The following is a 23,635-nucleotide window of genomic DNA, read 5'->3' on the forward strand; positions in this document are numbered from 1 at the left end:
TCACCTTTATATTCGGTTTTTCAAGAGCGTATTTTACTGCTCTGCAGAGAAGGCCTCAAGAGTTTATTAGTTTTAATTTGCTTATTAGAACATAGAGAGGAGAAAACTGGTAATCTGTCCTTCACGAGTTCCTGATGGTGGCCGAGGTTGTGTAGAGGAAACAATGAACATTATGAATGGAACTTCCTTGCCGAGTGGAGTATGTGGACACTTGTATAGCAATATGGATACATTTGCGGGACAGAGAAATGTACAAGCTGTGTAAGAGTGGAATCACAATTTCCTCCGCTGAAGGTTGATGATGTGAACTGCCAGAAACAAAAAATGTTAAAAGGTTAGGCATGTCAATAGTGGAGTGATTCGACAACCCTTGTTTTTAACCAATGAGAGCTAATATTTCTATGTGTGATGATACAATGAGGGGTTGAACCATTTGTGAATTTAGGGTATCACTATTGGTAGTAAGAGGGTAGGGGCTAGCATATTTTTCTTTACTTTGCAAAAGGAGAGTGGTGTTGCCATTTCCTAATTCTATAAGCTGGCTGTTGTTCTGCTGATCCTGACTTTTTGACTTTGCTCCTCAATTCTTCTTGGGGTGCCTCAGCTTAATCTCCTCGCCAGAGGGTAGCATTCAGATTTCTAGAACCTTGCGAGATTGGTTAGTAGGTTATTCTGAATATGCATAAATCTTATTTGCACATGACTATCGTTTTGTCACTACACCTATCCACTCTCTCATTGCGCTGATATTGGAGATGTATAATCACGATTTTGCAATTATTCTCTTGTGTGATGATCTATGATTCAAGCTGTATTGTACTTGATGAGCAATCGCACGATTTTTGTTAAAGCATATTGATACAGAAGAGTTTGTCTTTATTAGTATAATTTAGTTATATTGAATGATTAGTCTTTATGATGATACTTATTTTAGAATTTTGACATTATTTTGCCAATCCCTGTCGATCAAATACAGATTCATCGCAGAAGGAGGAGAATAAGTAAAATTATAAGAAAATTGGCAAAATTAGTTTAAAATCCTGCAGCGTGGAAGAAACGGTTAGGTATTTAATTGGGTCCAGGTGATAACATTTGCAAGTTTCCGAAACGCTGGATCAATAGCAGCTCTGGCAACTAAGGTGAATCAGCTGGAGAAATGACTTCTCATATCCAAAGAGATCAAAGGTAACTAGATTATGCCCAGATGCAGCTGAGGGAACTTGCCCAAACTACAGCCCAATATCTCTGGATGGCCTCCTAGGGCTTAATATACAACTCCAGGGGCAAATCATGACACCTCCTTTAGTAGTTGTCCACTCTGGAGTGGTGAGGGCAAATAATCCCCAGTATATGAATGATAAATGAAGACAAAAGGCCTCCAAAAGAGAAGGACATGGCCAACGCATTTGCAAATTAATGCAGCACACTGTACACCTCAGACCCACCATCAGAGATCGAAAGGCTTCAATCTTAGATCACGACCTTTCAATTAGGGTACTTTACCCAAGTGACCATCAAACGTTAGAACCACCTATCACGGTAGAATTAATAGAGTGATCAAGGGGATGCAATCAGAAAAAAAACACCTAGCCCAAACATCTTACCAATGGAATTCTAGAGGAAATTTGACTCGCTCACTGCTCTCCACCTCTTGGCCTGGTTAGGTAACATAATACACACAGGCTGCCTTTTAGAAGATTCACAAAGGTGAAAGGAAAAGACTCTTTGTATATGGTCGGCCCCAAAATGTTGTACTGATGCTTGGTGATAGACTTAGAGAGGGCACAGTTCTCCATGCCGTGACCTCACTGGCTTAAGGCAACTTACTAAGTCCCTAGCATATGGACAAACAAATATGGTGGCAAAGATAAAGATATTCTGCACGTCTAAAGATACTGGGTATCTAAACATACAAAGTAACATGTACTCAATGGCCCTGAAACACTATGCCACCAAACTAGTGTAAAACATGCATGAAATCAAAACTCTTTTGTATACTCCAAATACATTAATATACTCCGAGAACTACAAAGAGTCCTCCGTTGATCTGCTAATGAATCAGGTCCAATGCTATTGCTGAAGGATTTAAAAGGTCCAGCAGTGGCTGCAAGTTCAAGAAATACGTTTTCAGTAAAAAAAGGTGCACTAAGTGCTACCCCCATGCTTGTTCTGGGTTTATTAGTGGCCCTAGCATTTGGTACCACCAGTATCTAGGGCCTGTAAGAAAGACTGTCACCTCAGGCGATAAGGTAAAACATGTCTCCCAGCCTGCAAAAGCAGATTAGTAATGCAAATGCAATTTACAAACAGTTACAATGCCCACATGCTCCTTTTTTTATTTTTTTTCAACAATATTTATTGGTTTTGAGGGGGGGGGGGTGTAAAAAGAGAACATTCAGATTGTATACAATCCTTACACCAAATTGTGGGGTGACATTATAGAATTCGGGGTATGGCATGGAAGATACGGTCTAGATCAAATCATTGTTATTATCACAGTATAAACTGGTGTTGTGATACATGGAAAAGGGGAGAGGGCATTGGTAGAAATAAAGCCCAAGGGAAATTAAAATAAATAGGAGGATGGTGTGGGGGGGGGGGGGGGAACGCTTGATAAGGTCGAGAGAGGAGTAGGTGGAAGGTACAAAACCACATGGTTTAGTGTGAGCTTCTTGAACTTCAAGTGATTAGCAGGCGCGCAACACCCATTGGGCTCAAAGGGCTTCAGCCCCCCCACCCCCCCACCCGTCAAGTGTGTCAGCCCGGGCGGAGACAGCTTCCCGGGCTGGCGACAGTAATATTTCAGCCACACCCGAGTACTTCACAGGTCTTTAAAAGACAATTTACTTGTTTACAAGGTTTTTTTGTCTTTCACCCCTTCTTAGAGAACCTGCATCTACACTCTGCAGAGTGCTGGAAGAGTCAGCCCTTCACCCCCCCAGAAATTTGGCTCTAGTTGCGCCTCTGGTGATTAGTATACCTCGATACTCGTTTGGAGATATAAGTTTGGAAATCAGTTACAGAAATGACTTCATGGTGGCTTAATCTTTTGTATGTGTAGGTCGAATTTATTCCATAACTTGTGGGGGCTCCGGGATGTAAAGTTGTTAAGTAATGAGTTATCCATGCTTCTTGAGAAGCATACCCATGCCCATCAGGTGTGGTGGGTTAGATTATAGAATTAGGTCTACTCTCACAGAATATTTATTTTTATTTAGTTTGAATGTTTTATATAGCGCGGACAAGACCCTTGCGGGTATCGGAGCGCTTTACAAGCAGATATAATAAACAATACCGGAATTACAAGAAATAGTTATGTTCAGAGAATATCATACAATTATTACAATTCGTACCTATGGTTCATGTGAATTTGGATAAGAGAATAGATTTCACTTTTTTTAACAATACAATAGAGGAATTCAGTCTGGTTTCAGGAGGTAGAGTTCCAGTTCCTGGGAGCAATCCCAGAGAAGGCTCGGTTGTATGTTTTCTTCTTGGAGAAACGTTGTGGTTTCAGTAGAAGGTTACTGGCGCTTCTGGAGGATCTGTTGCCACACAAAAGTACCAATTTCTGGGCCAGGTATTTCGGAGTATTGTGCTGTATGGCCTTGTGTGTCATGCAGGCGATTTTGAGTTGAACTCTGGCTTCAAAGGGTAGCCAGTTGAGGGCTCTAAGGCACGGGGAGATGTGACAGTTTCTTTTGGAGCCTGTGATGAGTGTAGCAGCTAAGTTGATTGAGGCTCTTAAGGGTGCCGTCGTCGATCTGGGAAGCCCGCAAAGGGCAGCACTCCCATATTCAATTCTAGGGAGTACTAGCGCTTGAACTGCAAGTTTGAAGTCATTTACTTGTAGGAAGGGTTTTAGTCTTCTTAGGGTATTCATTCGAAAATGTGCTCCTTTTGTTGCGCTGCTGATGTGTTTCTGCATGTTGAGATTTTTATCGAGCGTTATTCCCAATGATTTCGCTCAATCGATAATAAGAGGTTATCAGTTGAGTGCTGTGAGGTGTTTCAGCCAGTCCAAAATGATTGTGGATTGGTTGGGGGGTGCGATAAGGAGGAATTCGGTTTTGAGGGTGTTTAGTTTCAGATGGTTTTCAGCCAGTCAGGTTTGAGTATTTTGTAGCGTTACGTTGAGAGATTTGATGTCCTCTAGAGAATGGATTTTTAAGTATATTTGTGTATTATCAGCAAACATGTGGTAGTTTCTGTTATTTAATATGGTTGTTAAACAAATGGACTTGGATACAAGCATAAAAATGAGTGAATATTGTATCAACATGTTAGCAGAACATAACAATGGTGCATAGGCTAATGTTAAAGTATTACTGTTGTAGTGAAGGAACCAGGGTGATCAAGTGTTCAATCTATTAGTTGAGATAACATTAGTTTAGTGCATTCGTTGCGACACTTAGCACGTTAACAGGATTTGACCATATTAAAGAAAAAAAAAACGTAGGGTACATTACAAGATCCTTATACGACCATATCAGATTGGGTTATATTGTCCAAAAATGCTTACAATTTTGCTGGCTAGTCGAAGTAGAATGCTTTCCCATCACTTGTGATTTTCATCTTTGCTCGGCCAATAAAGGAGAAGGAGATGTTCATTGATTTAAACTTGATTCCTTGGGCGAGGAACCTTTTCCTGCCATTCACAATTCACAGTTTTTCACGTAGTCCTGCAGTATTTCGATTCTATGGCTTTTCCATGTGATAAATGTAATGGCACTTATTTGGGTTAGGAATTTTTGTGTGTTCATAACGCAGTGGTCTGAAGATCATGGGTGGAGGCGTTTTGAGTTTGTAGAAGGCTCTGGTTGGGACCCTGCATGCCCTTTCATTCTCAAACTGTATTTTAAAATCTATTTTCATGTGTTGTGGTATCCAGGAAAACCACATCAACCAACCATTCCATTTTTTGCCGTTTTCAGGCAGGTCAAAAATTCTGAGCTTTCCTCTACAGTTCCAGTCTTCCCGGTTTGCGATCTCTTTCTCGAAAGTAGGATCCTTTTTTGTTAGTGTGGCTTTTTTCAGGATAGTGGAGGATTGGTCTACTACTTTGCTCACTCTGGATTCTGCCTCGTCAACTCTGGAGGAGATGTTTTGAAGCTCCTTAGGCCTTGTAGTTCTATTTGCAGAATTTCAGGGCTTGCTTCTGTTAACCTGGTCAAGTCGTGTAGGGCGTTCAACTTCTCCAGAATTAGATCCACATTTGCCCCAGAGTCAGGTCTGCTTGTCATTGGCAAATCAGGTACGGGCGGATCAGATCTGGCCCTTTTTTGTCCTTTGTCTTTGGGGTAGTTCCTTCTGGAGTCTGCCATGCGCAGCGAGGCACTGTAGAGATCAACGAACTTGTTAGTAGTGTGCTGCAACACTCACACCTCTTACTTTATAGCTGACTTTACAGCAACAAGTAGCTTTAAGTGGCCTAAAATGGTGGCTAAACCACTCTACAAGCCTGAGTGATGGTTTGGTAATCAGTATATTGCTATATAGTCTATAATAAAGAGTCTCTGTAACAAATAGATGGCCCTGAATTTATATTAGGCCGGTGGAATCATGACGAGGGGTGACTTGGTGAATTGGCAGCTCTAACAGGCAGGTGAGATTGGTTTTATAACCTGGTGTAGACAGAGATAGACCTGGTGAGAGATGTACTGGAGGCAGTGTCAGGGTCTATTGAGTATCGTAGCCCCTTTCGGTGATCTTCTCTGGATTATGCTGCGAAAAAAGTGCTAGAGGTCTGTTGGGGTCTAATTGGCACCGTCTCCCCCTTTTGGGCAGTTGTGGTCAGGCCTGCAGTGCTACACTAGAGGAGGTATTGGTGATGGTTCAGGTGGTGCAGGTAGCATTGCAAGGCGGTGGTAGTCGATCTTCTCTTTATTATACACTGCAAGAAAAGCACTGGAGGTCTGTGTCAGGGTCTGTTCGGCATCGTCTCCACCTATTGCGTGGCTCAGGCGGTGACGCAAGGCATTGGCAGCTGATCTTATTGTGAAGGAGACTGCAGCAGTGGATATGTCCCGAGCTTGTTTAAAGCAGGGTGGAGATCGGGTACAGAGCTGGTTGTCGAGGTGTCCTTACAATAGCAGTGCCTGTAAGATGGAGTACTTTATGTAGCTGAAGTCAAGTCAAATAAGCTTTAATTCGGTTTGTATAAATACAACAATATAAGCTGAACAAAGTAATATACAATAAAAATATCATGACGCATAATCCAACAAATCCAAGGACAGATAATTATTCCTATACCGGCCCTAACATTTGCACTGAACGGTGAGACATAGATCAAAAATACATCCATATATATAAACACATGTTTAAAAATACATATAATCAATTATATGTATCATTATGGCACAAGTAGAAATGCACGAGAAACATTAATTCCAACGAAATTAGTAATTCAGGATTAATAATACCACCTCACAATAACAAGGTGCTTATGCATAAGTTGTAAGTAGGCCTAAACATTGTAATATTGAGTCATTAAAACGGATTTTGTCAATTATCACCATATAAGTGAAGAAGACCCTTGACACGATAAAGTGACGTGTACATCTACCTCGCTTACTTATACGTAAACAGTTATAAGCTATATAAAGCGCAATTTCGCATCCATAAAACATTAGTTTGCTCCACAATAAATGGCAACATCTTGTGCTAATAGAGCAAACTAAGTATATGTGCGAAATAGATTGCTGTCATAAAGTGACTTGTGCATAGCAAGATGGAATCATCTCATATTAACCCCTTCAGTGCCCATGACGAGCTGGACTCGTCATGGGCTGCGGTGGCGCTGTGCCCATGACGAGTCCAGCTCGTCATGAACTCCGCCCGCTAATGGAAGGCGCGGCACTGGGCGGGGAAAGGGGCGGGCATGCAAGGGGTTAATAAAGTGACTTAAGCATATATGTAAAATAGATTGCCATCATAAAGTGACTTATGCATAACTATAACATCATGGCAAGACACGGTTGACATTATTCAAATAATTATAGATTTCCTAGCAGCTCTGCATTTCAGAATGTATAGTGCTACGTGGAAGCAAATGTTTAAGCTCTGAAGAGAACAGAGTAGATTCATGGCATCTGCAGTTAAACGGATGTTCTATTTTAAAAGGATCGGTTTCAAATAAAATTTCCTCAAAAATGTATAAAATTTACAGAACAACAGAAAATGGCAACAACTTTGTTTGGAAATATTGTCACACGGGCATTCTGCGCTAGAACCTACCCCAATCACAGGGAAGGATACGAGATGGTGTGCGATGCCCAACCTTAAACGTACAAGAACAAATCGGTGCGATTTCCTGGTCACTTCCACCAAATATGACTGAAGACCTTTTTTAAGATTAAGCTGCCTATAAAATACAGAGGTCTTTTGGGTCTGAATCAACTTATTCCTTTCTACTGTCTTGTAAAGAAGGAATGTGTCTTTAATTTCCTTCTTAGAAAGTAATATTACGTTGTCTGAATCTTTAGAGATCTTGATTCCAAATAAGGTATTATACCAGAAGATAATGTAATTCAGCCACTGAATACGGGAATGAAGGTCCAGCTTAAGACAGTCCTTAATTACAGACTGTGTAAACTCAGTTTCCATTTTGTTCCAAATTGAACGCCATAATAGTAAAGGGCGTAAGGCAGCCAAATCTGATAAATAGTTAAGGCCAGTTTCTTGGTGTATTAAATCAGATGAGGCTGCAACTGGGACACATAACAGACGTTTAAGGAAGATATTTTCGTTTATTTGCAATTGGGCCATAGAAGAATGGCCCCATAAACCAGCTCTATATAGGGCCGAAGAAACACATCTTGCGTTATATATTGTTACCATATCTTTTATTCTGTGGTCCCCTATTTTTGAGGCAAAACGGAGGATACCATTAGAGTTTCTAGTCATTTTGTGGCCAATATTTCCTTGCTCATTAGTCCATTTACCATTGGCATCAAAACTGATGCCTAAATAACAGAAGGTCTCAACTGCTTGAATCTTTGAGCCTTCTAGAAAAAAGGACCGTGATGATTTTAATTTTTTCCCACATATCATGGTAAATGTCTTTAATGTATTGATCAACAATTTCCTGCCATTAATAAAATCAGTAAAAACATCAATTAAACGTTGTAAACCCAGAGGGGTGCTTGAAATTAGGACGGCATCGTCCGCATATAGCAATACAGACACAACGGTATTATCTATTTTAGGGGCATCAGCAGGGGTTTTATTTAAAACCTCAGCGATTTGGTTTATAAAAAGGGAAAATAAAAGGGGTGCCAATACACACCCCTGTCTGATACCTCTTCGCACTGTGAAAAAAGGGGTTCGCTCTCCCATGGGTCCATAGCGTACACTGCATGAAAGTTTCTCATATATCCTTGCTAGAAAAAACACAATCTCCTTTGGGACCCCTAGTTCGAGTAATACTGACCACAGGAGCGAATGATCCACTAGGTCAAACGCGCTACTCAAATCGGCGAAACATAAAAACAGATTTCCCCCTTTTACCACTGTGTATTTATTAATAAGTAGTTCCAGATTAACACATTGTTCTATGGTCCCAATGCCCTTCCTAAAACCATATTGAACTGGGGTCAATATATTGGATTCTTCGGCCCATATTTCCAATCTTTTTAAAAGCACCCTACTCAACACTTTTATTGAGGAATCAAGTAATGAAATAGGGCGATAGTTGCATGCTTCAGAGCGTGAACCCTTTTTGTAAAGTGGAACAATTAAGGATTCGGCCCAAGATATTGGAAAATTTCCTATAGCAGCAACATTCAAAATTCTTGGAAGGATTGGTGCCCAGAGATCCATTTCATCCTTGAACGCCATCCGGGCCGGGAGCCTTTCCCCCTTTGCTATTTGTCAGCCCTTCACGCACCTCCTCAACACGAATTGTTAGTGGTAATGTGGGCCACGTGAAATTATTTGATAAAAGAGGAGATATTAAAACGACCTTTTCTGGGTTAAAAATTTTTGAAAAGTGTTCGATCCATTCAGTGCAATTAACATGAGACATCAGCTCAGGAATATCATCTTCCTTTAAGAAAGGGCTATTTACAATTTCCAAAAAGAGTTTAATATTATTCAATTCACTTGCCATAGTTAATTTATCCCAGGCGTCTAATCTTAACACCTTTTTTTGTGCTAGAACCGCTTGTTTGTAATCTTTGCGTAATTTACAGACAAGAAATTGATTGCGGGGTTTAGACCTGAATGCTAATTTTAGGTTAGATAAAATCTTGGAACATTCGGAGTCAAACCACTTCTTACCATCCTGTCTGGGGCCTTTGGTTTTCCTGGTTAGGCTATTTCTTATAACATTATTAATATTAGCAAATTCCATACATAGCTTTTCAGAGACAGCTTCTTCGCTGAGGCAATAATTAATACAGTCTCTGCATTTACTGATCACATCCCGTTGGATCTTTTGTGGATCCAAGCCATCCCACTTTAGTCTCCTGCTATTCGGTCTGATAGGGAGGATATCAGTGATTGTGTGGGCAGTGTTAGTAATTCTATTGCCCCAAGCTAACAAAACTATGGAAATACTATTGTGATCGCTAACCACCTGTTCAGATATCCAAAGGTTCATATAAGGGCAATTCTTAGAAAATAAGATGTGGTCTATATTACTATTAGCTTCCCTACCGGTGAATGTGGGACATTTAATATGGCCCTCATTTATCGTACAATCTAACAGCTCAAGATCGAATTTGGCCATTAAAGTATTAAGGGTCAAACCATATTCACAATGTGGGAAATGCAGCATGTCATCCTTTGTCCCATCAGCGGTCGAATAAGTTTTCAAGTAACCTCAAGAGTTGGTAAATGTGGCGGGGAATGCTCGAATATTAAAATCGCCTGCCCACAAAACTACCGCCAATTTATTAAATGTGTTTAGTAACCTGTCGAACTCCTTTTCCAATGGTTCTAAACAAACTCCTCTATCTTTTTGGAAATTATTATTATAGAAGTTTATTAGCACCAGATCTTTACCTTGCGGAAAGGATAATCGCAAAACTTGACTATGGTTGCCAATAGGTAAATAAGTTAAAACTGTGCAACCAATCAGTTTTGTGGAAATTAGCAGCAATAGTCCACCCTTAGCTCTGCCCATTAAAGAGGGGATCGCATTTACACAGTATGAGGTATAGCCCTCTACTGAGATAGGTTCTGTACTCCATGTTTCTTGTAAGCACATTATGTCACTACCACAAGTGATAAAATCTTGCCAGAAGGGCGTCCCTAGTTTGTTCCTAAGACCTGCAATGTTCCAAGTTGTCAGTGTATACCCCTTTTGGGAGAATGTCCCATTAGCATTAGTCAATTTTATAGATGCGTCCGTACACAAAATAGACTTTACAGATGTACCAACTGTTGGAATAACAGGCTCATCAATAACATTAGTCCCCGGTAATTTATTTGTCAAAATGGAATCCATACACAGAGGGTGTACTTTACTTGTCTCCTTTTGCGTAGAAGTTAAATTCGGTGTCCCCCTCCTCCCCCCATCGGTAGTCTCCGCAGGTTTTATGTGTCAATCGTTGTCCTCCATTGAAGTCAGGCATTGGAACCTATTGTATAATGGTAGAGGAGGTAACATCTGATGGGTTGCCGGAGCCATTGGCAACTAATTGTTACTCACATAATGGGCGATAGGTTTTATGGCATGATTGACTAATAGATGTCTGTAAAAATAGGCAAGTGGCAGTAGGGTTGTGTTGAATTCCCAATGGGAGGGGGGGGGGGGTGCTCTGAGTAGGACTTTGTGCCCAAACTGGCGACCTAAAATTAATAATGATACAGTCCCCATTGAAGATTTTAGTTGTGGGGCCTATCCATCCTACTCTTTGTGTGAGTAAAATCTGTTCTGCATCTATGATTGGGAAGCCACAATTTTTAGTTAACCAATGAAGAATTTTGTTTTTCAGGGTTTCATTGGTCTCAAATTGCCCTTCCCGTAGCCTGGGAACATTACAAAGGACCGCAACATACGCTCCACATTCTGGTGGTAGGTTCATTACAGAGGGTACATTATCACTTTTATAATCTGCAAGATGGCATGTGACCTTGGAGTGGCCTAGTGTTTGAAGCCCATATTTCCCAGTGCCTTCCCTTAAAGTTACACCTTTTTCCAGCGAAGCTTTATCTTTACCTTCGCTAGTCCCCACATCAATAGGACGACTACTGCTATTGCCTGAACTTTCAGATAATGTACTTGGGGCAATTAGTTGTATGTCTCCCCCCCTTGACCTAACCTTAGCACCCTCGGATGCATGCGGGACAGGGACAGGTGCAAGCGTAACCCTATTCTGATCGGGGTCAGGTAAAGGGACAACTAATTGGCCTTGATTCGACTTAGTTGAACAGAGAATTGACTTTACATGTTGATCGATAGAGCTAACCCTAGCTTCAAGGGCACGGACGTTCTCGCTAATTGGCCCTAGAAAAGTTTATATAAGTGCCTCCAGTCTTTCCCAGAAGCCATCTGTACTGGCCTCATTATGGTTTCCATTAGGCTGGGCATTTATAACATCTAACTGTTCTTCGACTAACTCTGCAACAGGCAGATTTTGTACCGCTTTAAGGTGGCATCTACTACCTTTACCCCTTTGTTATTGTGTTTTTGTTTAATTTTAGCCTTTTGTCCTCTTGTTTTAACTGGTGAAATAATAACGTGGGGTTGTGCAATAGTAGTAGGTGACCCGATGGCACTATTACCATCTACATTAATAATATCATTAACAAATTGCACTTCTCCACTCGGAACCTGCTCCTGGAGTACTGGAGTGATGGACAGTCTGCTTGCCGGGGGTGTGTGATCCAAAGTCAAAAACTGATTGGGATTAAGTAACTCCGTGTTAATATTTGCTCCTGGCAGTCCAGGTAAACCAGCATATGAAGTCATTAACATGGAGTCATAAGAATTACCCAAAGTTATAGATGGATTAACAGGTAAAATAGGCGGGGCTAATCCAATGGGAAGTGAGAGACGTCTTTCCGTAGTCTCTATTGCTGAAGCAACGACCCCTATAGTCTTTTGCAGCATCCTATCAATTGCTGTTAGGCTTGGAAGAGGGTTGTTAGTAGATTTATTATGTCTAGTATTGGGTCGAGGTTGGGCAGCATCATTTTTACCCTTTACAACGAAGCGTGACAAACAGTATCTGCTCCGGTAAGTAGCAACTCTTACCTCCGCCACGGGTGCTACCAGTACATTAAAGGATAATGAGGGTGGCCCAGCCCTGCCTCTCCCGGCCCCGGACGGCCACAGACGGCCCGCCCTTTGCCCGGGCTTAGACCGGCGCGACCCGCGCGCGGGCCCGCGACGCGGGGAGTGTAGCCGCTTTTAAAGCGCCTCCTGGCGCGAGAGTTGCTGACGCTGCTTCCGGGGTTGGGCTGGCAGGGAAGCTGGGAGTAGTAGTTGATTCCCTCCCTCCTCACTGCGGCCGCGACGGTCCTAGAAGCGGCGGCGGGAGGGTGACACAGGCGAAGGCTGCACAGGACGCCAAACAACAGGTTACAAGGTAAGTGCAGAAGAAATATGGACCAACAGGCTGAAGTCATTACTTTAGTATCCTGAGTTCCCATATGTGAACTTGCTGAATGGCAATGAAGCAGCGGGTGGAGAGTAAAGAACTGAAACGTAAGTTATTCCTTATTGCCGCTATGGCTCACTTACCAAGTCTAGATCATGTTTGGATTGTGGGTGGAGATTATGTGCTGCAGTGCTTTTGCAGACGGCACCGACTCACCGACCTCTCATTGTTACTGAAGGGCTGCATCTTGTCAGCAATTGTGCGGCGAAGTCCCAGGTCCCCGATCGACTGAAGGAAGATCAATTGAGGGATGCTACTTGGTTCGAAGAGCTACCCACCGGATACAGAACACTTTTTAGAGCACTACGGGCAGTTATGTGCAGATTTAAGTCTGCTCTGCGCACTTTTCCTCCTCGTTGCAGCAGAGCTACAGGGCTAGGCGGCCACGCGCCCCAAACTCCTGTTTTAATACAAGTAAGTCACCCTTATAGCAGGCCGATTGAGTTTTAAGGCAGGGTGTACTTTAATATAAAGTAAAAACTCTCAACTGTTTTTACTGTGAGAGGCTAGTAGCCCTATTGGCCAGTACAGGGTTAGACACTGGCAATTCTGCTAACATCTTGAATGAGACTACAAAGGTCAGTACTTCAAGGTAAACAACTTGTTACATTAAGCTGGACTTGACGTCCAAGTCGAAATTTAACTTGTTGCTACATGCAACTTTTAGAAATTGCCACTCTGATGCCCAAGATTTCCAGTAGCAGTCTGAAGATGCTGGCCACAAGACAGTCTTCTTCTCACCTTAGGAGTCATGTACATGGCTTCCAGGACAGGTAACAATAGAGGCCTGCGGCTAGAGAAGGTGTTACCTTCACCTCAAAGGAAGCCACACAGGGTGTTAGCCCAAAAGACGACCTTCAAAGGATAAGTCGCCTTTGAAGTGCTAATGTGAACACATTCGAGAGGCGTTTCTCTTTGGTTTGGGTAGATAGGCTAGCATCTGGGACAGAGAGGGGGGAAGCACTGGTCAAACTGTTTTTTCCATGGGTGTGTAGCCCTCAGGTAGGCACACCTCTAGGGACGGGCTACTGAGCTAAACACACCAAGAGAGGGGGTTCAGCCATCTTGGGAGTGGACAGAATAGAGCACTCCGGGATAGCTAGATGCCACACTTCACAGGAAGTTGTCATAGGGCAGGAGGGAACCAAGCAGCCAACTGGCTAGTGATCACGACCTCCCCGCAGGGCACTTTCTCAGCATAAAAGGAGCACCCATGTCACCCAAAAATCAGATCTCGCTTGGACTGGAGAACAGGACCAAAAGAGGACTGCTTTGCTGACCGTGGACATGGCAAAAAGAGGGTCACTGAATTGGACTACACCTACTCACTGGGCTAATGAAGTAATGGGCTGTACCTACAGTTTCCTGCTCGTGGAGCAATCACCCCCTGAGCCAAGCCAGAAGTTGAGACTCTAACAGTCAGTTGGTTGACTTTCTGTTTGCAGCACAAGGATACAAAAGTTGAAGAAGCCTGCCTGAGCAAGTTGGGAACCCAAATCACTGGATCGTCGCTCCCAGTCTCAGCACAGCCTGGGGGACAGAGTACCTACACCTAAATGTTGCACCAGAGTCTGCTGGACCCAGGAGAGTCAGATGCAGCTTGAGAGACCAGAAGAAAAGTTATTGCCAAAAGAAGAAAAACACTGGTTTTGTTGTGCCTGGTGAACAATAGTCCAGTGGCAACTGGACTTTAACTGAATCAAACAAGACTTTGAGGAAAATTGACCCCTGGGGCAAAGTCACTCCACCTGGACCGCGGACCAAGGAATAGCCCCAATAAGACCCTGTGTACCGCACAGCATCCTGTATCCCTTGCATCAGGACCACTCCATAGACGTCAATGGCAAGTGGCCATCCAGGCTGGAACTGGAGACTGTTTTTCTTGTGAAGGTAACCTTGTTGCTCCCCTAAGAGTTGGTCACCCAGAGTACTTTTAAGTAACTGCATTCATCCTTAAAGTAACTTTTTGCTTAAAAAGTTTCTAAGTGTCAAATTTGTTGAATTTGCCAACGTTTGTTTATGGTTGAGAGAAAGGTTTTGATGAATTGGTTCTTGAAAATCTATAGCTCTGGAGCCTTCTATAGCTCTTGAGCTTTTTAGATCTATGAATTCATAGAAATACAACCTATTCTTAAAATTTGGTTTTGGATTTCTCACGCGTCGCGTTTCTTTCTTCTTATGTTTTGATGTGGTTTAAATGTTTAATACTTTTTCCGTTGTTGAAGCCTGACCAACGCTTAATTTAAGCTGGTCGTCTCTGGTGCTAGGCACCAGCTCTTTATTGTCAACACCAGCACTTCTGACATTCTGCCACACGGCGGAGCTGCCCAATTTAGAATTCAACAATTCAACAGTGGTTTATTAATTCAATATACATTAAGAAGGACTAATACCTGCAGCCCAAGCCATCTAAGTATTGGGCACCTCGAACAGCGTGAATTGTCACACTTATAAGAGTGTGGTGGTTTGTAGTTGTGTTGGTATAATCATTGGCAATACTGGCAAGCTGCAGTGGCCTTCAGACAAAGACCCTGGCAATCAATGGTTTATAAGTACTGAGCTCGAATGCTCGATGTTACAGCTACCCAAAGGTGAGCGAAGGTTTGACAAACCAAGCCTCACTGGTCCTTAAGGGGCTGGAAGTGTATTACACAGTGAATTCTCATAATCACACCATATAATACACCCCATTTTCTCACAGAGGGGCAATTACAATAGTAATCCCGAAGTAAAGTGTCCATATAAACTCCCATCCATCAGAAACGACAAAATCAAGCTATAATTCTAGCCCATCAGTTGGCTAAAGTTATATTCCAACTGGTTAATCACGACCAAAGCGTCCTTATTCCAGGTCAACATGCCAGAGCTGGACCAAGCACAACTGTAGGCACTTACAATTGGCACTCATGCGATAAAAGGTAAACAAAGCAGCTGTGAGCGATGACTCTTATTGACTTTGCAAGTCTTAAAAACTGTAATATGGATTCCCTATTCCACGTGCTTCACAAAATAGGCCTCGGCACTGACAAAATGTAACTTTATACATGGCCACATGGGATAGAGAAAGAAAAAAAAAGGGGGGTGGAGGGGGGGGGCCTTTTCAGGTTGCTTTAAATTCAAAAGAGGGGCAATAAAAGGATGTCTGCTCTCACCGCTGCTCTTCACCTTCGTGGATATGGAAAGAAGCACTTCCGAAAGGCTTCCAATGGACTGGGCAGACGGAGTACCGCATATCATTCTATGCGGTTACGTACTCGTGTTCATGCAAGACCTTCCCGCAACTTGCTGCCGGCGAATCAAGGTCTGAGACTTTACAGGGGGGTACTGGGTTTGTCCGTTTATCAAGGCTAATCTACAGTGGTGCCACTAGGAACAAGAGTGAATGCAGTGAACTGGGCAACTGAGATCCCAATATGGGTGGGCTATATTAAATACTTGGGTCTTCACATGTGTTTCCCACCACCGCCCTCCACCCCCAAACACCAAGAATAGACTTTGGGATGTCCCACTACACATACCTCGAGAATAGTTTATAAAGGTTGTAGGGAATGCCAACATAAACACTGTAAGATATAGGCTTTTTGGTTTAATCACTCAGAAAACAACAGTAGGCAGGACATACACCACTAATGGATTTAGCTGCATAGATTCAATATGTAGAATGCCCAATCAAGAGTACTAGACACAAAAATTATTCCGAACCAGTTTACCATACACCACACACAACAAAAAGAAAATGTTTATTTTATGCTTCTAAAAGTATTGCTAGTACATGTTGCTTCCACAACTTTGCGAAAAGAACCTGTAATATTGTGTCCAACTGTTTGGCTTCCACCTTTAACGTCCATGTTTCTTTTATAGTAAGCTGAAAATCTTAGTAAAAATTGCCATCTAAAAATATTGCTACCGTGGTTTTTAGGTCTCGCCTGACCCAGCGCATGCGCTGGTCTGGCGAGACTTATTGAGAGGGCTCCAAAAAGTGCTACCAGGCCAGCCTGGAGCTACAGTGCATGTGCGCGGGCGCCACTTTTACCGCTTTGATGTTTGATCGCGATCACTTTCGCTATTGCGGCCGCACGGCCGCTTGGCATAGCCAATAGGTCTCGCGTTTGGGACCTTATAAGTGTTTAGTTATGCAACTGTTGCATGGCTAAACACTTATAAGGTCCCAAAGGCGAGACCTATTGGCTATGCCAATGCTTGTTTATTTTGGTCCTACTATCACATTTTCTAATGTGAGCAGAGGCCTAGGACTGACCCTTGATAAGAGTGGGTTCCCGGACCTCACCTAGAACCAGGAGGGGTGCACCAAGCACATCCTCATTCTTTTTGTTTTTTCCATTGGCGGACTTAAATCACTGCCACTGGTTAAGCATGTAGAGCAGAGGTGGCAGTTATGTGTATTTGTAAAGCACACTATCACCCACATGGGTATCCTGGCACTTAGGTGAGTGTGCCTAGCTCTACTTATGGCACGTTATTAATAGAAAAGCCAGGGTTTCCGCTTGTTGTGGAATTCAAGTAGAGAGGCGGCAGCTCAGATGTGGAGTGGGAGGTTGTTCCACGCTTTAGAAACCATGAAGGAACGACTGTCCTCCTAATTTGCTTCTGTGTGTGCGAGGGATGTGTGTGCCTAGATGTCCTGCAGAGCGGAGAGGACTGGGTGGTTGGCAGAAGGATATGCTTCTGTTCAGAAAGGTGGGGCCTGAAATGTATAGTGGCTTGAATGTGTGTGAGAAGTTTGAATTGAGCACATTTGTGTATCAAGAGCCAGTGTGTGGTTCCCGGAGGTGTCATGTCATGGGAATTATGTGTGGGAGGTTGGGGGGGGGGGGGGGGGAGAAGAGTCTGGCTGCTGAGTTCTGGATGGTTTGCAGTCTTCTAGTGAGTTGCTTTGTAACCCTGGAAGTTTCCATAGACTAAATTGCTGGTGACTGGGGTGTGCCAGTGATCATTTTTCTAGTGGCGTTTGGGAGCCATTTGAAGGTCTTCCTCAGCATCTTCAGGGTGTAGCAGCAGAATTAATTAATGGGGGTCGACTTGTGTGGTCATGCCCAGTTTGTAGTTGAGGATTAGTCCTAGGTTCCAGGCGTCGCTGAAGAAAAAATAATGTGGCTGATAAAGAGGTTTATAATTTAGCTCTTATTATATCATAGAGAATTTCAGAAGGCTCAAACTGATTATTTTGCGGATTGGATCGCCTCAGATTCTAAGACTCCTAAAGAAGTTCCTAAAATTGTTCAGTCTTTCCTTGCTACAAAACCTTACATGTAGTACCAACCCTTCTACCTCTTCTTTCAGTAGAAGACTGAAAGAATATATCCTGATTTTATTGAAGGTAAACTCACCATGTTGTGCGAGTGCTTCCTTGATAAGCAACAGAGTTTTGGGTCCAGTTGTATCCTTTTTTTGATGAAATAGCTATTCATATTTAAAGTCTGGTCATAAATGACTTAACCATTCACTGCAACTCAGTTTCTGAAAACACGGTCAGCTGGCCCAGAGGTCTTGGCAAACTTCAGATCAATCTTCATGCTATCATTTTCTAAAATGCTGGAGAAATTGTTGAATGGACTGATTTTTTGTTATGTGGAGTCCAATAGTCTCTTGCACAGTTCTCAGTCTGGGTTCAGACCTTGCATACTATGGAATCAGCTGTGCTAGACGTTTCAGAGTTTAGAATGCTGAGTTTAGATCAGGACCATGCAGCTGTAGTGGTATTATTAGATCTCTCAGCAGCACTGGACATTGTTTCACATCATCACATCTAGCAAATAGAGGCATTGCTGGTTTGCCCTATTATGGTTAAAGTCTTTTTTACCGGACCAGTATCAATCCATCCATTTACCTCATTTTACATCTTCTCCTGAGCAAGGAGACAGCCCTTATCCCTACACTGCTCAACTTCTTTATTAGAGCTCATTCATCCATTTTGATTCAAGGTGAGGCTATACACATTTTTTTTTTTTTTTTTAAACATAGTTTATTGGTTTTTTGCGCAACCACACAAAGCCTTACACAATTTGTTTCACCATACTTCCTGAAAATAAAGCACAAGCCCCCCGCCAATCATACAATACCTAACGCAGGGTCATAGAAATCCCTCCCAGTCTATACAACGCATAAACCAATAAGCTACATAACAAAACCTCTACCCCTAAACACTATGAAACTTCTAAATTCCCTCCCCCTCCCTCAGTCCTCATCAGCAACGCATGCGGCAGTCTCTGCCCTCTGATATCGTACAGTCAAAGGAATACCAATGTGTCGAGTTATGTGATGTGCCCAGTTTGCTCCGGGGTCATCCCCTGCTTGGTCGTCTCCCTCCCCGCCTGGCTCATAATCTCGCAGTGCCTGCACTAACGCGTGAGGTTATACACAGATGACACTAAACTTCTGTCCTCTTTTCGGAGGTTAGCAATTTATTTCAGTACTCATTTCAATCTTGCCTTGTGAAAGTGGCTAATTGAATGAAGACCAGTTGCCTAAAACTCAACTAAAACAGAAGTGTAGTAGGAAGCTGGCTCTGTAAATACTATGCTAAAGTAAGGTATAGTATGCACGGAGTCCAGTGGAACCCCAAAGGTAAGCAGAGGTAAAAGTAGATAATACCTTACTCTCTATTTGTGGTAGTGTGGGTGAGCAGTAAGGCATTTCAGCTTGTTCTGGTGTGAGGGATGTGGTTTGCGCTAATTGGAGAAACCGGTTGCCATCCGAGTAATCTAGGGATTGGCCTCTGTGCAGGCATGAGTAAAAGTCCTTGAAGGCGTTCGCCATGGCCTTATGTGTCACCAGCTCCACCCCAGCGTGTGAACCGAGTGGATCCCTTGATCTTGCTGCCAGGCTCGCAGTTTGTTAGCCAGGAGTCTAATGCATTTGTCCCTGCCCAAATGGAACAAGTGGGGTAGGCGGAGAGCGGCATATTCTGCCCGGTTAATATCCATGGCCACTAACTGGTAACTGGTATTAGATAGCTGGTGCCAAACTCTCGGGGCGCCCGTGCATTGGTTGATGCATTCCAGTTCTCCGATTTGCTTAGAAAGGGCTTCCAGTTTCCCTTTGTGGATTTTATTGTGCTCAGTCGAGAACGCAATAAATTCGCCCCTTTTTACGGATTGGAGCGCTTCCTATAGTACTGCAGGAGAAACATCGGGAGAGTCATTGTGTGATAGGTAGTACGTAATTGCTTGTTGGATCTGCGCTATCGCATCTGGGCGTTACAACATGGGGTCGTGCCAGTTCGGGGGAGGTCTCTGCCGAGGGTAAGGATAACATGATTGTCACAGCAGCGTGATCCTAAAGAGCCACTGTGAGGATATATGTCTGGCGTGAGTGTCCGCGTGTCCCTCGGGCCCAGGAAGTACTCCAACCTGGTGTATGTATTATGTGCGTTAGAGAAGAAGGAATATTTACGGGAGTGGGGATGAGAGACCCTCCAGCCCCAGGTCCCTCAGCCATGTGTGTCCCTCCTTTGACAAAACTTCCGCCTCCCCCTGTCTCGGTGTCGACCTAGAGTATTATCAAAAACCAGATTCAGGTCCCCCACCCAGCAACACCTGTCTTTAGTCAAGTTGACATTGTCTCTGCTAGAGCTGTATGGAGAAACCCCGCCTGTCCATAATTCGGGGCATAGATTGCACCTACCACCAGGGAACTGCCCCCAAGAGTGAAAAGACAGGTGAGGAGCCTACCTCCAAGTTCAGCCACTTTCTGTTCCGCCCTCCCCTGGAAGGAGCGTGCCACCAGTATGGCTACTCCAGGCGTTTTTTTTTTTAGAAGCCGAGGAAAAGAATTAGTGGGGGAAAGCACGGGATCCAAGAAGGTGACAGTCCCTGGCGAGCAGGTGGGTCTTTTGTAGGAGACATATCTGCTCTTGAGTTGCCCTGTGTTTCATCGGGTTATTGAGCCCCCTCACATTGAGGGTAAGGATTTTAAGTGGGGTGGTTTGCGTAGAGGTTAGGGAAGAGTGTTTGGGCAATGTAATGTTGCTGCTCCTCAAGCCTGTGAGGGTCGGTAGTCACCACTGTCCATTCCGCAGCCAATCCGAGGAGGTGTCACTGTGTCCACTGTGGGAGTGTGAGTGTGAGCCCCAATAAGAACACATGAAAAACAGAGAAAGGAAAGTAACCTGAAAATTATAACTTGCTTTCAGTTCAGCAGCCAAACAAGACTGCAAGTTCAACCATGTGAGGTCCTGCATGTGGCCAATTTTTCCTGTCTTCCCCAGACTGCCGACCAGCCCAAATTCTCCTATTGAGTGCTACATAGTGCCCAGCTACATTAGGATTCTTCAGTCGTTGCCAGTACAGCCGGGATCGCCTCCAGTATTGCTTCCTTTTGCTATCTCCGCTGGGTCAGACAGCCTCGCATTCTGTCTTGGTCCATGCCTCTGCCAGCGCTGTTGTCGCGCTCTCAGTTGGGATGGTGGGAGACCCAGTTTGCAGCGCCATTCAGGCCGGTCCAGGCCCAACACCCGGCAGGCCTCTGTCAGAGATAGCAGTTGATTAGAGTTTCCCTTCCCAACTGAAGATGAGGCGAAAAGGGTGGCCCCATGAGTAGGATATCTCCTGGTTGCGGTGGTGCACAGTGACAAAACAGAACTCCCTCCATTTCTGCAGCGTGAGGTCAGCCAGGTCCTGGTAGACAGTCCGGGTTTGATCCTTGAAAGCGATCGGGTGCATTTCTTGAACTTTAAGCAGAACCTCTTCTTTCACCTGGAAGTCATGTACACAAACTAGGATGTCCGAAGGGGGTGTAGAGTATGAACTATGTGCCCAATCAATTTGAATTTCAGCGTCTGGGGGCCTGTCCGTGTTGTGGCGGAAGAGGTCCTTGGTATATCTGAAGATATTCTCTCCTTCTGCCTTTGTAGCTATGCCTCGGATATGGAGGTTATTCCGATGAGACCTCTTCGAGATCCTTCAGAAGGGCCTGCAGGTCTATGTGTTGTTCACGGAGGTGGATGACCTCCTGCTGGAGTGATTGTTTCCTCCGAGTTCTCTTATGACCATATGGAGGTCTTCCCATAGGGTCTTATTGAGGCTGGATGCCTCCCGGGGTGCCCGCTCTTGTGGCCAGCACCTGCTCAGGGAAAGAAGTGAGTCAGACCCCTGCCCCCGCCACTGCAGGAGAGATAGTCCACTATTTCGGCTCTCATAGTCCCAGGGTCATCACTGGCTGGTAGCTTTGTGAAGAAAGGAACCCGGTCCTCACCTTATGTGCAGGTGTTGACCTAAAAGATGGGCCACCACCCTCTCCGCTGCGTAATAAATCCCCAGGGCAGGAACCACCAGGAAATCCTCCGTGCTCCACCGGGGTGGGCTGACAGGGCCCCAGGGGTACTCACCTCTCAGAACGCCACGTTGCTTTCACGGTAAACGCTGTTGCAGGCCAGCTGCTTAGCTAGCGCCTTATTGGACACAGCATGGGGCACAGCCCCCCCCCCCCCCCGATCCCTGCCGCAGTCCCACTGAATTTCCTCCCAATTGGTTTAGTGCCAGTTCTTGATCAGGGGTCAGTCCTACCTCCCAGAGACCAGCAAGTAGGCCCTCCCTGCATCCATCACCTTGTTTAACAGGGTGGGAACCCCCTTTTCACCACGACGGGCCTGGTATCAGCTACTGTTCTGGGGGTCTGCTCCACTGCCCAGGATCCAGCAAGAAGGCCCTCCTCGACGTGCAGGTCTAGACCCAGGGTACCTGTTCTTAGGCCCCCCCAACCAGCAGGTCCAAAGTCTCCAGTTCCCATGGACAGGAAAGGGAAGGGCTCAGCCCCTCACCTCTGCAAGCCCGGTCCTCGAGGAGCCGCTTTCCAGAACTGGCCGATCAGCATCTCTCCCTGGGACAGTCTCTGCCCTGCTGATAAAGGTCCAGGTCTGAACCTGCACCCACCGCAGAGTCCCAGCTGGCTCTGCCACAACACAGGTGCCTGTCAGCCGCTCGCTGCGGGTCCCACCCTGGTCGCCCCTGGGGCCGTCCGCTCAGCCCCGAGGCTCCAATCACGTGACTGTTGCCCATGGGCCTCCTAGTCGCCCAGGCACCTGGCAGCCAATCCCCTCTCGAGGTGCGGCAGGGAGCACCTGTGTCACCGGCTCAGTCAGGAATGCTGCACACTGCAACTTGTGCACCCTCTACAGGCTTTGGGGGATCAAATGATAGAACTGGCTTAAGTAGGGGTTCCTATCTTTCAGTAATAATCCAGTGTGGGTCCACAGAAGTAAAAAGATTAAGAACCATGGCTTTAGGGAATCAGATTTCCCGTAGCAAGTTGGCAATCATGTATGATAGTTATGTTCAGTTATCTATTTTAAAGATGGAATGTTTGAATAGGTTTAAGGCTGCCAATTTTATACAACTGTGAAAAATAAGTTTGCCATTTTGGGGAGCAAAAATAAAATGTAGTTTTTACACAATGCAGAATCAGAAAATGTGATGACCACTGCTTAAATGCAATACCACATCATGAGTAAGTTAACTAAAACCCCTTACAGCCCCTGTACACATTCCCCCTCCAGAAGGCCACATTTACACAAGAACTAGTGCAGAATACGTTCTAAAAATTAGCCCCTGTTGAATTAAAAAAAAAAACACAAATGATATCCAAAGACTCAAGAAAAGTCTGCACCAAAAATTCCATACCAATATCAATCTGTCAGATGTAATAAGTAGCACATATTTTATATGTGAATAGCTGAGGTTGTAGTCTTTAATATATTAGTGCAAAGGTGTAGGGGATTACTTACCTAAGGAGATGAGCAGCCAGGAAGACAGAACAGCAGGAACACCAAACGTCTGCACAGAGGACCTGAAATAAAAAAGTAACAGGCTAAACCTCGAAGGAAGACTAGACTGAAGGATAGATAACAGAAAAATGAAAAGGAAAGATGAGGTGGGAGAAGGACAAGAAGAGATAAAGAGAAATACTATAAGGGAAACCAGAAGAGAGTACATTAGACAGAGATGGGTGTTATGGAGGTAGGAAGGGAACCAAGTAAAGCTGACCAAGAGCCTCTCCAGACACCAGGA

At 44.2% G+C, this 23,635-nt stretch overlaps 1 protein-coding gene across 1 annotated transcript in view; it reads right to left on the reverse strand.

Moving 5' to 3' along the window:
• The window catches only part of NUDT5 (nudix hydrolase 5), a 304,683-nt gene that overhangs the window by 224,438 nt on the left and 56,610 nt on the right, over positions 1–23,635 (reverse strand). Inside the window, exon 2 of the mRNA XM_085651095.1 lies at positions 23,353–23,414. The gene's annotated coding sequence lies outside the window, so the exon portion shown is untranslated. The remainder of the gene's footprint in view (positions 1–23,352; positions 23,415–23,635) is intronic.

The sequence above is a fragment of the Triturus cristatus genome, chromosome 4_1 (assembly GCF_964204655.1).
Source record: "Triturus cristatus chromosome 4_1, aTriCri1.1, whole genome shotgun sequence".
Classification (NCBI taxonomy): domain Eukaryota; kingdom Metazoa; phylum Chordata; class Amphibia; order Caudata; family Salamandridae; genus Triturus; species Triturus cristatus.